Genomic DNA, 15,540 nt, shown 5'->3' with positions numbered 1-15,540 from the left:
TCAGCGGATGTTTTATGCAAGTGTATTATGGTGAAAAGAATATAATTTTGTACCTTTTGATTTGAGAGTTTGCCTCTATATATAGGCAGAAAATAGATGTAGCTTTAGGGTTTTGATATTTATCCAAATAACCTCCCTCATCTGTATAAATCCCAAATAACAACCAGATTCATGATAAATTCTAATATTTATCATAATCTTCACTTATCCCAATTAATTATTATCTTGAATAATAATTATAACTACTTAATATAAATATCCTCTTTTATCAGGATTTATCGTAAATAATATTTAATAATTATCTATAATAATTATTCCATGAAAAGCTTAACCTCTTTTATTAAGATATTTTAACCCATGGAGTTGTGGGTTTCCATAACAAACCCACCGGTTTCCATAATAAACCAAATCCAGGCTTCCATAATAAGCCTTGTGGGTTTCCATAACAAACCCACCGGTTTCCATAATAAACCAAATCCAGCCTTCCATAATAAGCCTTGTGGGTTTCCATAACAAACCCACCGGTTTCCATAATAAACCAAATCCAGGCTTCCATAATAAGCCTTGTGGGTTTCCATAACAAACCCACCGGTTTCCATAATAAACCAACCCCAGGCTTCCATAATAAGCGTTGTGGGTTTCCATAACAAACCCACCGATTTCCATAATAAACCGTATTTAGGCTTCCATTATAAGCCTCATGTGATACGCACATACACTATTTTAATAGGGTACAAATGCTGCGGAGAGGAATTATTCGAAGATTGAGAAACTAATTTTAGCATTAGTATACGCCGCATTTAAACTTCGCATATATTTTCAAGCACACAAAATAAGGGTGCTAACAAAAATACCAATTGAATCAGTGATGAAGAATTCAAAAAGATCAGGTACGGTGGAGAGATGGAATGGACAAATAGGACATTTCGAAATCAAGTATAAAATATTATCTTCACCAAAATCACAAGTTGTCGCAGATTTCTTAGCAGAATTTCCTTTAGAAGATGAGGAAGCGGTGGAGGAGATGATGGATATAGAAGAAGAACATGGAGATCCAAAAGACTTATTAACAGAACCAAATAGATGGGAGATATTGGTAGATGGATCATCAAATGGGGAAGGCAATGGGGTTGGAATTGTTTTAATTTCACAAGAAGGAGCGAAGATGGCTTTTTCATTCAGATTGGAATTCGCATCCACTAATAACGAAACGGAATATGAAGCTGTGGTACATGCCTTAAAGTTCGCAATAGAAATGAAACTAGAAAATGCTAGGATCACTAGTGATTCGCAACTGGTTATTCGCCAAATAAAGGGAGAGTACACTACAAATGAATCATCCTTGAAGAAATAAAAGAAGCTCGTTGAACAATTGTCAGCGAAAATCCCAAAGATAAAATGGAGGCACATTTCAAGGAAGGATAATAGACTCGCAGACGCTTTTGCTTTCATCTCAAGCATGATGACAGATCCAACTGCGAGATGCATAAAAATACAGACACTTCTGTCACCATCAATCAATAAAGAAGAAGAAGAAGTGAACGTAATGATGATATAAGGTGGAGAAGAAGAACAAACGAACAATATTGCAGATTGGAGAACATAACTTCATGCATATTTGGCGAAAGGAGAAACACCAAGAAACAGATTGGAAGCACACAAATTAAAAAGCCGCACAACAAATTATGAATTAAGAGATGGGATGCTATACCGAAAATCATTTAATGGACCATCACTCAGATGTTTGACACGAGAAGAAGGAGAAAAGGTGCTAAAAATGTTACATAGTGGGGATGCTGGCAATCATAGCGGGGGAAGATCTTTGGCACATATAGCAAAAATGCAAGGCTATTACTGGCCATACATGCAGGAAGATGCAAAACAAATATCAAGACGTTGCGAAGATTGTCAGCGGCACGAAAAGAAAATACACGCACCTGGAGCACCATTGTCATCTTCAACCAGTGTATGGCCTTTTGGAAAGTTGGGGTTAGATATTGTGGGGCCATTTTTACCAGGATCTGGACAAAGAAGAAACTTAATAGTCGCAACAGATTATTTCACAAAATGGGCAGAAGTAAAAGCAGTACAGCATATTCACGACAAAGATATCTTTACATTCATATTCGAATTATCATTTGCAAATTCAGAATTCACGCGCAGTTGGTATCTGATAATGGGAAACAGTTTGAAGAACAGAACATAGAACATGGACAGGCAGAGGCAACAAACAAAACAATTGCAGATATATTAAAGAAAAAATTAGAAGGACATCATAGAACATGGTGCGAACAAGTACATAATGCAGTATGGGCTTATAACACAACTAGGAGAGAAGCTACTGGAACGTCACCTTTTTGTTTAACATACGGAGTCGAAGCGGTGTTACCAACAGAAGTTGTTATTCCGACGACAAAGAGAGAAGCTTGGGAGAAAAATCTTAGTGCGGGTTTGATCTTAAACAAACTTGATGAGTTAGAAGAAAAAAGAGAAAGAGCTTTACAGCATATGGAGAATTATCAGCGAAGATTAGCCCGAGAATATAATAAACGTGTCAAAGTACGCGATTTTCAACCAGGAGATTTAGTTCTGTGAGAGACACCAATATATCAGCGAGAAAATGGTGGAAAGTTAGCGAAAAAATGGGATGGACCTTACATCATTAAGGATATAGTTGGGACAAGAGCTTATAAATTAATGGATCCAGAAGGTAGAGATGTTGGTCATAGATTTGACAGACCATGGAACAGATTGTACTTAAAGAGATATTATCCATAAGAAGCTTTGAGAAGTTACGTATGACGCAACAAAACGATTGCGAATAAACATTCAATGAAAGAATAGTTGCGAGGTTATTCATATCAAAACAAGTCATGATATGCGAAACTTTCACAGAGATAATCAGAAAACAATGACAAAAGAGAAAGGGGAGAACCTTTATGGCGTACACCCTAGTTCGTGAATAAAATTTCGCAAGAGGCAAATGTAAGACCTAAAGTACGTCATATAAGGGGGTACCTGTTGCATGGATCAGGGAAAGGCTACACCGTCCCCGGAACCTGAGTCATGGAGATTTGGGGTCAATAAATCCCCTCCGGGAGAGGCACCTTGGATTCTCAACTTAAGCATATGACTAAGGTTGGGCGACTAAGGTAATAAGGACTCTCCCAAGGAGTGCAGAATATGATCAAGGCGCCGAGGTACACGGTTGAGTCAAGAGTGCCAGGGGCGTCTGGAGCGTACCTTGCCATTCTTGACAAGTCTTGACTTATACTGCACTCGGCCCCAAGAAAACCCCACTTCGGGTGCAGTCTCTTAACCATAAACCCTATAGGTAAAGGGGATAAGAGGCTGCGAAAACAACTGGTTGTTGTTAAGACTGGATGGGAGGAGCCAACCTTGTATGGTAGAGGTACGCCTCCTTGAAGGGGTAACCAGGGGGGAGATAAGGGCGGCACCCTCCATTAGGGAGCTGATAAGTGTCTTAATACGCAAATATCATGAGGCTTTTTACTCGCAAGGGTATTAAGGCTTATCATATTTGTGCGACAATCCTGAAGAGGAAATAATACTAAAGAGAAAAATAAGACGAGATCAATGGTTTTTCGCATGAAAGTGCGAAGACGTCCTGCGATTTCGTCGCACGACGACAATGTCATGGGGATTTATTTTCGCAAGAATATTTAGGCCTGTCATATTGTCGCAACAATCCTGAAGAGGCAATAATACAAAATAAAAAGTTAAGGCAAGATCAATGGGTTTTTGCATGAAAATGCAAAGACGTCCTACGATTTTGTCGCAATGATAAGAGGTGGCATAATAAGACCTTTAATTAGGAAGGCAAAATAAGACCACATGACAAAATAAAATATTTATAAGTATTCATAACAGATCATTTCTCGCAAGAAAGATAATGAGAGGCAAGTATGGGAATCAGTACACAAGAGGCATTATCTTTCTCGCCAACAAAATACTAAAAGAGAAAATTAATTCCAAAGTTGGTTGAAGAATATTATTCTCAAGAAATAATAAAGATGAGACAGTTCAAGAAGATAAAACTAGATAAGAAACTCTTCACCAATGTTCTCATTATCGCCATCCTTTTCTTCATTTCGATTCTGATCTTCACCAACAATAATTTCTTCGAGAGGGACTTCTTTTTCGCCGCCATCTTGATTATCGCCAGCAATTACTTCTTTAGAAGGGATTTCTTTTTCACTTCCATCTTGATTAACACCAGCAGTTTCTTCCTTAGAAGGGATCTCTTCTTCATCTTCCAAAAGATTATTCTCTCCACCACTTTCATAATCATAATCACTGTCAGCAGGACGATGAATTTCATCATCATCTACTTCCAAAGGTTCGATTGATGTAGGAGGAAGAGATTTGGACAATAAAATAGCATTCACAAGAACTTCAGCCCGGAGATGAAATTGAAGAAGAAGTGCTCTCTGATGATTCCTATATTGAATATCCTTAAAGTAAGCAAGATAATCAAGTCTTCTTTCTGCTCGGTCGCGAGGACCAGTAAGGACAGAGACGAGCAGTGCATTTTCTTTGCAAATTTTGGCATATTTAGTCCCCAAAATAGAAATTCAGGAATGAAGATTTTTCTCAGACTCTGCGAAAAGTAGAATACAAAATTTCAATAAGATGAAGAACTCAAAAAGGTATGACAAAGAAAGGATAGTTAAGGCAGTCAAACTATTATGACTACCTTCCTTCTGCGAATAAGGTGTTGAATCAAGGTCAGACAACTATTCTCCCAACGGTCCATCGCATCATCAAATTTATCTCCAACTAAACCTTTAAGTCGAGACTGAAGATTTTTCTCTTTAGAAATAAGAAAGGAATTTTTCTTCGCAAGTGAAGAATATGATTCTTCTAATTTGGAATATTGTCCTTTAAGTTGGTTCGCCTTTACACTTAAAGCTATTCTACCTTGAATTAGTGTATCTCTTTCAGCGATAGATGACTCTGTTACTTCTTTAATTTCATTTCTTAAAGAGTGAAGAGATTGTTCTTGGTCATCACATACTTTCTGAAGGATGCTAAGTTGTTGCGAAGATATCGCCATCTTGTTTAAACAAGTTCGCTTTTCTTGAGATAGAGTTTTATTCTCATCTGATAAAGTTTCCATCCCTAGATTAGCTTTAGTTAAAGAATAGGAGAGGCGAGATATTTCATTACTTAATAAATTTTTCCTCTGAACTAATTGGGTATTTTCATTGGTAAGATTATTTATGTGATCAACAGAATATGAATAGAGGTTATCTAATTGGTTATATTGATCCGTCAAAATCTCTTTATAAACACGGGCTTCTTCAACAGCAGATTCAAATTGATATCTCTCCATTATTCGTTTCTGGTTTAAGGATTAACATGCGAAAAAGGGATTTCAAGGACAATTAAATATGGAAAGGATAAAATCATTAAAAAGTCAAATTGAAGACACAGATAAGGAAATCATACCTCTCAGTTCATCATTTTTCTTGCGAAGATTGTCGCGATCCAGCGAGAAATTCTGGAGCTTTTGATTTTCGAGACGAAGAGAATTACACTCTAAAGTCATCATTTGGAGATTCTTTTTCAAGGTTTCAACCTCTTTTTCAAAAGTTGTTTGCGAAGCAGCTCTGTCAGAGCCAAAATACTTACTCAGAATTTCGCAAACACCGAACTTGACAGGATCAATGGGAGATTTCTTAACATCATCCAGAACCTCAGACAAAACTTTGAAAGCGATATTTAAAGGAAGAGGCTCAGGTAGAGAACTGGCAATGATAGAAGATTGGGAAACATTATCAATAGGATGAGAAGAAGTTTCATTCACAGAAGGATTAATAAGGGGGGTTTCAATCATTGAAAGGTCAGTTGAAGGGATGAAATCTGAGGGAACCTTTTCGCGAATTGGAGATAATGGTTTTACTTGTGAAGATATCGCAGGAGATTTTGAAGGGATAAGTAAGTGAAATGGAACAGAGGTTTCAACGGTTTTGAGGTGACGAGATTTCTTGAGAGGTTTGTTGGCATCCTTATCACCCTGCGAATCACAATCCAGATAAGAAACAGAGGCAACAATATTTTTATTAGAAAAGAATAATGTTTCTTACTACCTTATGATCCGCAGACTTTCTTTTGTTTACAACAACCTTATGCTGCGATTTGGAAATATTAGGGTTCTGAACCGTAAATTTGGTGTTAGAGGCGTTTTTGCTGAAATAACAACAATATGGGAATCACATAAACAACATCAAATAAGGAAATAAGCAAGATCAATTTCAGCAAAACCCATAAGAAAGAAAAAAGAAAACTAACCTCGATGAATTCATGGAATACACCAGCAGGAAGATTAATTCGTAAAAATTAAAAAAGAAGAAAATTACGAACAGTAAAGATCTACAGAGGGAACAGTATGGGAATGGACGAAGAATTAAGAAGATTGAAGAAGGAAGATAGAAGAAATATTACAGCAGAGGAATTTACGGGGAGAATGATGAAGTTGCAGAGAAGATGAAAAAGAGAGTAAAAAAGAAGAAAAGGGAGAGTAAGAAGAGTATATATATAGGAGATTTTCGAGAAGATAAACACAATTAATGTGAAAAGACGTGAGCGGTTGAAAAGCAGCAGTTACAGAAGACGTGTCAAGAAACAGATTGGAGAAAGAATACGTGTGATAAATACAGAATATGAAGTGATGGATAGCTGCGACATTTCTCACATCGTTCTCTGCTTCGTAGAGAAGATATGAGAAGAGGCAAGATGTAGGATCAGAATCTCGCAGCAATAATGTCTCAGCGAAATTATTAACAACACAACACGACAGTGTCGCAGAACAACTTCAGAAACGACATAATAAACGACTCAGCCAAATCATGAGAAAAGTGTGACGATCCTGCGAAAATAAGAAAGTTTGCGAGATTGGTATTTGTAAGGTTGCGAGAATGTCGCAAACCATATCCGAAAATAAAAGACAGATTAGCTGTCATCCACTATGTAATTTCCTATAAATAGCCATTTAATTGTAAAGGAAAGGAGAGAGATCTTTTTTGAGTAAGAAGCAAGTAACTAGGAGAGAGAAAATCTAGAGCAGTGGTTATTCTTGATTCCTTTATCTTTTCTTGTAAGATTGTTCAAAGATTCATCAATAAAATTAAGATTGTTAATCCAAAAATGAGTTGAATGTTAATGAAATCTTGTGAGGGGTGTAGTGTAGGATTTCCAGCAACTACACTACTAATCTCTTTATCAAGTATTTTGGGTTGATTATTATGTTCTTTGATAGTGTTTTCAAATTGGGTTTTTCAATCTTATGTTGATTTCACTATTGTTTCAAAAAGAAAAGTAAATTTGGGTAGGATACATTCAAAGAATGTGTTAATGAATACTGTGCATGAAGTGTTTAATACTCCCTCCGTTTCACAAAGATAGTCCGCTTTGACTTTCTCAGAATATTAAGGAGACCATACTATTTTACTTGACTACCCTTAGTTACTTACCTATTTTATTTTAATAAAAATGCTAGTAATAAAGACTATCCAAAATTGTTGTGAGAATTATAAATACGAAATATAAAAGGAAAATTTAAAAGATATCGAATTTATGAAGTATAAACTTTATAAGGAATTTATTTTTTAGAGTTAAATGTATATTTTCTTAAAAGGAATGAATGGTATATTTGTTTCCTCAATTATACTATTTCTTTAATATTTAAGATTAGGTCACGTTAAAAATGGATTTATGATTATAAAGAATTCAAGGGTATATTAGAGAGTTCATTGAAAAAGTATGACTATAAACAGAATCTGGACACAATTTTGAAACTGACGAAAAAGGAATAGAGGACGGTCTTTCAGAAACAGAGAGAGTAATATGTATCAAAGAATGGGAGAAATTTGTGAAGAATATTATTGGAAACTTGAAAGTCTCAATAACCAAGTAAGGGTTCTCCCTAAAGATTGTGATGATGTAAGATGTATCAATTTTGGATGGTGGATATGGGGATGAACAAATTGCCCACAAGGTATATGATAAAATGTCTCCACCAAGATTTTATAGTTATTTGAGTTGTGGGGAAAATGAAATAGTGAGTGATCTTCCAATCTATCAAGAGAGTATGAATGTGGATCAAATCTTTAATTATTCCACTATCATAGAGCATGTATTATCATGTAGAGGTGAAGAGGGAAAAGAGCACAAACAATTGTGTCCAACAATTAGTAAGGTACTTGATGATGGTGAAATTGAATATTTTAGTGAACCATTATATGATATTGAAGAAGATGTTGTATTGAAGAAATCTCAAAAACAACTCCAAGTAAGCAATCCAACGATTCAAGATAGCAAGACTTTACTCAACCTACAACTAAAAGGGAAATCGACTTGCATTGTTCCAATTTGGAATTCATTTGAATAAAAATACCATCATGCTAGTTATCGTGCTCCGCTGAGAGAACTACTTCGTGTTCATTAGTTATTTGGTATGCTAGAGAATTTCATTACAAAATGATCAACTTGGCAAGTAACTATAATGGAAAGACTAGAGGAAGGATTGTTTTCAAGCGAGGAAGAAATTCAAACTCTAACGGAGAATATGCTTTAAGAATTCGAGGACGAATTTATTCAAAGAAGGGGAGGATGATGCATTGTGGATGCCCCATATCAATACTGAAGCACAATTTATATTTCATCTTTGACATATTTTAGATATGCCAAGTATTCCCTTGGTGCTAGTATAAATTAGAAGAGACAAGGTTAGAGGCTTTAGTTTTGGGTTTTAGAATATTGTGTGAAGAATGAGAGGTTCTCTTCTTTCAAACCTAATTGTTATCTCTAGGGGCAATTAGATCATCTAATTCTAGAATATCAACTAGATGCCTCTCATAGTCTTATAGTTTCTGATTTAATTGGGTAGAAATTATAAGTTATTTGAGAAGAATCTCCATTTTTAGGTTCCTCCTTTATTCAAAGGGTAGAAGAAACTAAATTGGTTGATTATTTATCCTTTTCAAGCTATCAATTTCAATTTATTTCATTGTAAGCTTCTGCATTTCATCAGATTGTGTGTAATCTTTTAAATGGCATTTTCTGGAAAGAACTAATCTTTTCCATGTACGAATCTAATTTCACTGTCTTGTATAGGATTGTTAATTGGTTTCCAAAAGGTTAGTTCTTTCCAAATAATGCCAGTTATCCCTGACAAGCAAAAGATAAGAATGTTTGAATTGATTGGTGTGATTCTCTGTTCTAATCCTAGATGTGTTAGTTTGATAAGATTTAATGTGTGTCTAATTCTTTGTTATCTCTTTGTACTACTATTGTTCACATGAGTGTATTAGCAAGTAAGGGATTGTCCCCACGGAGAGCAGTGAATTATTTGTTGTCAACTGATTTGGTAACCAGGAATTTCGTTGAGTTTTTAAACCAAATTAACCTAACAAAACAAAGTTAGAAATATTTACGTACAAGAAGTAAATTAAGAAAAATTGGTTAGAGGCTTCATCTTCCATCACCAAACACGTTCATCAATCGATTAAAACTAGATTTCTACATACTAATAGCCCTGGAGTACCTTATCCCGAGTATATTCCTGTATTCCTCGTTATACGTTCTTGATGGATGAGGAAATTCCAGCTACTTGATGAATCAACTATTTATAAACTTTCGGTCTTTAATAATTGTTGGTAGATGAAAGTGAGGGTACCTGGAAAGACACTTTGATGCCTCAATGAGTAAGACCTCTAAGAAGTTTTTATGGAGAGAGAATGATTAGAAATGTGTACCTTTCCAGTTAGAATTTTACCTCTATTTATAAGTAGTATAGGAATTGTATCCAGTCCAATATTTATCTGGATACATTTTGACTATGTATTTGGACCAAATGCTCTTCGAGTTCATCCTGGTCCAAATCAATTTACATTTTTTTAGGGATTTCTAACCTCCAGGGTTTGAATATATACCTGATCTTGATTACTTTGATTCTACTTTTTCTAGAAATCTTTAATTTTCAGGTTTGAATATGTACATGGTTTTGTCAGTAACTGATTCCCACTTTTCTAGGGATCTGCAACTTCCAGGTTTGAATATATATGTACCCTGTCTTACCATCAAACCAATTCAGCTATTTTTAGGGATATAATAACTCTGGTCATTTGGTGTAGAGGGACAATTGTTGATTGGGTTGTAATCATTCTTCCATATTTTTAACTCAATGTCCCAATACTTATCTTGGGTAGAATTATTGGGATGAGGCACTTGGACCCGTATACCAAACTCTATGGTACAAACATTTCCCCCTCTTAATACTCCAGTTGTTGATGAGTTAAGAAGAGTCTCTTAGTTCAACTGATCCGATATTTTACTCAGACGCTCCCAAGCTACTTTTTAAAGTGATATTGTAGTCTGCTTGCAAACAAGGTTACACTTGGTGTTGCTGGATGAGAATTTTCCGAAGTCGAATATGAACGAGGCTTGATGATTATATAGTTATGTGCTTTCTGTTGTAACAATTTTGTTTGCTTGTATTATGACAAGGTCTTTGTTTTGCATTGTGGCAAGGTTGTTGCACTGACTGCTATAACATGTTGGCACGTCTCTTAGATTGGTCTTTTGGATCAACAATTGTTGTTGGTGTCGTTTTTGAGAAGATAGATCTTGGTTGCATTAGCTTTAAACTTGGTGAGCTTTTGTTCTTGCGATGAGAGCAAGACTTGGGTCTCAATTATGAGGTGAGATCGTAGATGCCTGCATGATGAATGGCTTTATGCTTGAACTGTGATTGCGGTATAGCTTCACTGTTTGGAAAAATCTAGCATATTTCTTTAATTTAATTTTTCCTCGTTCACTCCAGCTCCAACAAAACTTCTTCATGAATATTTTTTATTTCGACTTCATCACAACTTCTTCGCAAATTTATATCATTTTGTCTCCTTTTGCTCCCGCTTGAATTAAGCTTCTTTATGAAAATGTTTTTTTTTTACTCCTGCTCTAACAAAGTTTTTTCATGCTTTTTTTTACAACTCCATCAAAGTTTCTTCACGAATTTTTTTTCCCTGCTAACTCCTTCTCTATTAGAGCTTCCTCGTGCAATTTTTAATATTACGCTCCACAAAAGCTTCCTCGAGAGATGATTTTGTTCGTTCCAGCTCTGAAAAAGCTTATATATGTAATTTTATATTATTTATTATTTTTTCTCCATACTGTAACTTCTGATCCAGCAAAACTTCTTTATAAGAGGTTATTCTTTTACTCTTATAATGAACTCTCATTTCCATTGCCCGTGGAACAAGGTCCTTACTATTCTTGAGTATGCACTAAACCGGTTTAGCACAAATTTTTGGAAGTGTTGACTAAAATCATGCAAGGAATATTTTGTATTCCTCTCATCAAATCCAAGTTGGGATCAGTGAGTGTTATTGTTTAAAACCTCTAACTAGTATGCCCGAAGTTTGTGATTGATCCTATTTATGCAAGAGTTATTGCTAAACATCTCTGGCAAGTACGGAAGTGTGTGGATCATGCATTTATTTTTGAATCGTGCATTTTTCTGTGAGTTGTGTATTTGTTGTAGGATTACAAAATAAGAATAATGTGGACAAATTGAGAAATCATTTAGGCTTACCTTATATGGCGGGAATGAATCCAGCATCAGAAATATGCATCTCGTAGTCAATGGTGAATTATATCCAAGTTGCTAGAGTTCCAAGTTTTGGAATCCATTTTGCTGCTCCTTACTTAATATAACTCCCCTCCTGCTAGCTTATATATTAGGTACGATCCTTCTCATACACCCCCAGTTTTTCGACTATTGTGAGTAAAACTCGCACTGCGGTAGGTCTAATTGTTTTAAACTCGTGCAAGTTTGAACTTGGATCGATCCAAAAGAACAGGTTGTTGATTGGATCGACGAGATGGATCACTAGTTCGATCAATAAGCTAAATTGCTGATCGAACCGTCGACTTGGAATGCTGGGTATAGTGCAGGGACAGGCCTAGTAAGGGGTTAACCTGAGCTATAGCCCGTCCCTAGATTTGGAAAAGAAATTTTTAAGTATGTATGTGAATCTTTTTTGGATATAGCCCATCACTAAACAGGTCGTAGACAAATTGATTTTGAGAACATAGATAATCAATTTGAAATGTGTAAAAAGGATTGCAGGGATGTTCAATTAAAATTTCAAGGTATATAATGTGTAGTTTTTGCTTTAGTTTTGTCAATATATTGGAGATCAAAAAAAATTTAGGGTTTCGAATTAATTTCGGTATGCATTATAATAATTCTAGATTTGTTATCTTGATTAATTGATTTAGTGTAATGAATTGTTGCTAGTGTTCTCTTACTATGTTTAAAAATTAGGGCTTTTGTGTAGATTTTGGTTAATTAATTGGTACTTTGGCTAAGATAAGTGTATTGGCTTAATTGCGGTTCATATTTGTTGCACTATTGCAAGGACCTGACATATGTTCTATTGGATTTCATATCGTGCACATGTTATTTTCTTTTTTATTTATGCTCTTAGGATAATAGTGTTAGAGCACTGTTCGGTGAAACTCGCAAGCGCTACTATCTCAAGCTTGTTTGTCAATTTTAGTGATCAAAACTATAAGTATTGATTTTTAGTATACTTATAGATATGTCTCGGACTAGGATAAATTATGTAGTTGAGCTTTAGACATCACGACGTTCATCAATTGAAGACGAAGAACTACTAAGGAGATCTTGTGGAACTTCATCAACAAAAGGTATGTGGAGACTGAAACTCATCTATCACTCAGAAAGTCTATTTCTACTCTATCCCCTATAAAATTATACACATTTGATATTTCGAGCTAAGTTTAACTCGTTTACATATTTCTCGAAATATGTGTTGGTAAGATTTTGCTTTAACCAAGTTCATCTTATGTTCTTGACGAAAGTCAAAAGATGATCATATGAAAATCGCCTTGTAACATCTCATTTGATGTAGACTGGAATGTTTCGTATTAATTATGTCAATCACTTGAAAATATCTTTGTTGCTAATAGTTTGTGAAAACAACTATTGCCATCCTCTAAGAACGTTTCAATGATTGAAATAGATTTTCGAACACTTAACCATAATTGGATTATAGACATAGTATGCGTACTTGCATATATGTTGATCCAAGACCGGTATAGTATGCATACCCGTATGCGTACTGGCGAGGTCAGGTAACGTTTGGGAGCCTTGGTATGCGTACCCGTATGCGTACTGGAGAACTCAGTTGAAGTCAGGGAACTATTATATGCGTACCCGTATGCGTACTGAATTCAACTGATGTTTTGGGTGTGTGATAGTATGCATACCGGTTCGCATATTGTCTGCCACAGTCCAAGTCCGGCTACTTAAGTATGCGTACCCGTTTGCATACTTGAGTGGGTTAAGTTCTAGAATCGGTTGTGCCATGAACTAATACATTTATATAATAATGAATTCAATCTTTTGCAAACCGTGGCTATAATGCTCATGAATTGATTCGAGTGAATCAAACCGATTTTGCTTCAATTGTGTCTTGTATACTTCTATAGGAATATAAACAATTGAACAACTCTATAACTAGTTTCATTTGAGTCATTTGAACTAGTTGTGATTAAGATGAATAAGGTTGCAAATTGTTCATATGGCTAACTTCGGTTAACTATTGTTGAGCCAACCTAGTGTACACGTTTAGGTATGGTTATCCGAATATAAATGAAGGTACACTTCATTTGTGTGTAACAAGCTAAGACCATCTAACGGTGGAGAGATATTTCTTTGGTTTCAAGCAAACTTAGCTTGGCTCTTAGATCAGGTTTCATCTGACGGTGAATATTGATTGCTTTGTTCCAAAGCTATCAAACCCTGATTGGAAGACTATATAAGGGAGAACTCTAGCAACTGGGAAACCTTAGGTTTATTCCAAAACCCTGTAAGTAACGACTTAAAGTCTTCATTGGGATTGTGAAGCCAGGCCCAACTATTTTCTCTGTAGTTGCATGTTCTGATCTTTCTTCTACTATCATGATTGAGTATTATCTTTTCTAAGATTTGCTTGAGATTTATCTCCGATAGGTAAGATTAAAAGAAGTCACAAACATCTTTGTCTCATCGTTTATGATTCCACAATATCTTGTTTCGCTTCCATACGATTAAGATTATTGTGAGGTGATTGATAATATTGGTTATTCTTTGGGAATATAAGTCCGGTTTATCAATTGGTTCTTGTGCACCTTGATTTATCATAATATGGAACAAAACACATAGGTATTTCTGTGGGAGACATATTTATCTATATCAATAGACTTTTCTGTGTGAGACAGATTGGTTTATCAAGTCTTCGACTTTGGGTCGTAGCAACTCTTCGTTGTGGGTGAGATCAGCTAAGGGAATCAAGTGCATAGAATATTGCTGGGGTTCAGAGACTTAAGGAGCGCAACTGCACCTTGATCAGTGTGAGATTGGTTAGGGATCAACTTCATTCCATTCTGAAGTTCATTGGTAGTAGGCTAGTATCTGTAGCGGCTTAATACAATGTTGTGTTTAAAGCTGGACTAGGTCCCGGGGGTTTTCTGCATTTGCGGTTTCCTCGTTAACAAAATTTCTGGTGTCTGTGTTATTTCTTTTCCACATTATATTTTCTATATTATTGAAATATCACAGGTTGTGTGTTAAGTTTAATCAGTTCTTGAATCCTGCCTTTGGGTTGTTGATTGAATTGATTGACACTTGTATATTGGTTTGTGATACCATCCAAGTTATTTCTCTTATTCAATCGGGTTCGCAAATTCCTATTTGTTTGATTGCGGATTGAATTGAGAAATTGAGATACAAATCTTTGTCATACTTTTCTAAAGATTGAATCTGACTGTCTAGTTGATTCTCTTGAAAGTATATTGGAGTTAGTCCATTAAGATTGCCGAACGAATTATTGGGTGTGGTTGGTAGACCCCCGCTTTTTCAATTGGTATCAGAGCAGGCAAACACGTTTAAGACCTCATAAGTCTGTGTTTGTAGCAATCTGACTCTATGGACAGTAGTGATATCTCTGATAAACGCATCTCCAAAAGCAAAGGTTCTGTTTCTATGAAATATATTAAAGAGAAAGATTTGTCAATATCGAATATAGATGAACCTTGTGTTCTCACGAAACAGACTTGCATTGACAAGTATTACTCGGATTATCTTACTGACGAGTCTGACTCTGAAGTAGAAAGGGAAGCATACAAAGAAAGTGCAGTGATTCTAAAATTTGTTAGAATCCAAGCTGATGAAATCAATCGGTTGAAACACAAAGTCAATGTCTTGTTGGTATGGTAAAGGAGCGTGACTCTCAATTAAAAGTCCTTCGAGGGGAAAACGCCTCAGTCTGTTCTTCACGAACTCTGCTTGAGGAAAAGCTCAAAGAGTATGCTTTGGAAATTGAACGCCTTTTGAGTAAACTCTCTATTCAAGGTTGTTCCAAAGAGTCCACTATACTAACTGCTTCTGACTCAATTGTAAGAAATTCAGTTCCAGAAGCAAAATCGAAATCTCTTCTCATTGGAAAA

Source organism: Papaver somniferum, chromosome 4 (genome assembly GCF_003573695.1).
Source record: "Papaver somniferum cultivar HN1 chromosome 4, ASM357369v1, whole genome shotgun sequence".
Taxonomy (NCBI): Eukaryota; Viridiplantae; Streptophyta; class Magnoliopsida; order Ranunculales; family Papaveraceae; genus Papaver; species Papaver somniferum.
Note: the sequence above shows the minus strand (reverse complement) of the source record.